Source organism: Triticum dicoccoides, chromosome 6B (assembly GCF_002162155.2).
Source record: "Triticum dicoccoides isolate Atlit2015 ecotype Zavitan chromosome 6B, WEW_v2.0, whole genome shotgun sequence".
Classification (NCBI taxonomy): domain Eukaryota; kingdom Viridiplantae; phylum Streptophyta; class Magnoliopsida; order Poales; family Poaceae; genus Triticum; species Triticum dicoccoides.
In genome coordinates this window covers 723,970,415-723,972,739 of record NC_041391.1, presented here as the reverse complement: position 1 = coordinate 723,972,739, position 2,325 = coordinate 723,970,415, and the positions used below count along the sequence as shown (strand labels likewise).

The 2,325-nt window shown below is 41.7% G+C and overlaps 1 protein-coding gene across 1 annotated transcript in view; it reads left to right on the top strand.

Moving 5' to 3' along the window:
- LOC119321692 (BTB/POZ and MATH domain-containing protein 2-like) overlaps positions 1-2,325 on the top strand; it is a 5,327-nt gene that overhangs the window by 1,203 nt on the left and 1,799 nt on the right. The gene's annotated exons all lie outside the window — the stretch shown is intronic.

Here is a 2,325-nt window from a genome sequence, read left to right as displayed (position 1 = left end):
GAATAGGAAGATAGTTTCTTATTGAGGGTTTCGCCATGTTTTGCAGTTTCTTTCTTTTCTGTTTTAGATATTAGATATAGTTTAGATAATAAATAGTTTTAGATAGTTTACATATTAGAAAAGAAGAAGGAAAAAAAGGAAAAGGGAAAAAGGGAAAGGAAGAAGAAGAGGGAAAGGAAGAAGAGGGGGAGAAAAAGAAGAAGAAGAAGAAGAAGAAGAAGAAGAGGAAGAAGAGAAGAAGAGGAGGAAGAAAAGAAGAGGAGGAAGAAGAAGAAGAAGAAGAAGAAGAAGAAGAAGAAGAAGAAGAAGAAGAAGAAGAAGAAGAGGAAAAAATAAGAAGAGGGGAAGAAGAAGAAGAAGACACGTTTTTATACTTTCTTATTTAGGGTTCCGCCACGTTTTGAGGAAGAAGAAAAAAAGGAAAAAGAGGGGAAAATAAGAAGAGGGGAAGAAGAAGAAAAAGACACGTTTTTATACTTTCTTATTTAGGATTCCGCCACGTTTTGCAGTTTCTTTCTTTTCTTTAGTTGAATGTTTTTATACTGCTAGCTAGTTGCCTAGTTTCCTGACCGAAAGAAGTTAAATTAGTTATTATATGAAATTCAACTAAAGTGAACATTTTTGACGACTAGTGCTACTAATAAATTCAACTAGAGCCATCATATGTCCACAGGTGCATTGTTTTTTGAATGAGAAATGATAACTTGGTGTAGTTGATTATCTTCTCCTCAAAATTTCTTATGTTATAATGTTGTATGATAATGTTATAAGGGTACTAGTTGGTCTCTTCTGCTGCTTAACAGAGATGGGGGGAAGCCGCCACCGCAGACTCCGCTCTGCCACATCGCAGTACGAGTTGGATGCTTCCGAGTTCTTCAGTATCATACTTGGGACTTCCGTATCATCCATGAGGCAGGTATATAAAAGGAGAGATCTCCCCTTCACCCATCGCATTATGATAACTCTATTGTTTGCTACATCACTCATTGTCCCAAACTGCAGAGGCTGCCTGACACTTTATGAACATGTTGGGTGAAGATCCACCAAATAAGAAGCTGCGACAGGCCGGCAGCGGGTTTCGTAAGCTGTGGGACATGGAGTTGGTAATCAAGGAGGGCCACATGTACTTGTGTTGTGGCTGGGAGAAGTTCTACCATGCCTACGACCTGCGACTGGGGCACTTCCTTCTCTTCAGGTACGACGACGATGCCACCATGCTCATCGTGAAGGTATTCAACTCGACTATGTGTCGCATGCGCTACACTGACGACAATGATGCCAGTACGTTCTGCCTCTTCTTATTCCTCTACATTTGGCTTTGTCTCACATCGATTGTTAATGGTCATTATTGCATTTGGACAGGCAATGGGAGCAGCAGCAGCGACACTGGCTACAGCCAAAGCAGCAGCGACACTGGCTACAACCAAAGCAGCAGTGATTCTGGCTGCAGCAAAGACAGTAAGGAGGATGATCCGGATTGGAGTGGGGAAGAAGAGGAGAAGAGTGACCATCAGGCTGAGGATGACCTAGCGATAGTGGTGGCTGACCAAGGGCAAGAGATGGTGCTGGCTGACCATGGGCAAGAGTTGGTGGTGGCTGAGGATGACCTAGCGATGGTCGTGCCTGTCCTGCCTGAAGATGGCCTCGTGATGGTGGTGGTGCCTGACAATGACCTCGCGCCGCTGGTGGCGCCGGCGATCCCACGGCTGGGCGACATGACCACGCCAATTGTGGTACAAGACTATATCCCACTGCCTCCACCACGTCGCCGCTCTTGGCGCATCATGCTGAGGAAGGAGAAGGAGAAGAACAATGAGAACTGAACTATGTCAGGTATGTCAGATCTCCAAAATGATCTATATATACTTAGCTTTGTTTCCTCCGAAATGACATAAGTTAGCTCTAAGTTTGCTCTAATATGCTTAGTTACCTATGTTAGCTCTAGTATGCTTAGTTACATATGTTAGCTCTAATATGCTAAGTTATCTCTACTATGCTTAGTTTCCTATAGGTTAGCTCCAAAATTACTTATGTTAGCACAAAATGACCTAGTTTACATAATAAGCTTATAGTCTTCTTCTTCGTCTTCTTCTTCTTCTTCTTCTTCTTCTTCTTCTTCTTCTCCAAAATGACATAAGTTAGCTCCAATATACTTAGTTTCCTATAGGTTAGCTCCAAAATTACTTATGTTAGCACAAAATGACCAAGTTTACATAATAAGATTATAGTCTTCTTCTTCTTCTTCTTCTTCTTCTTCTTCTTCTTCTTCTTCTTCTTCTTCTTCTTCTCCAAAATGACGTAAGTTAGCTCTAATATACTTAGTTT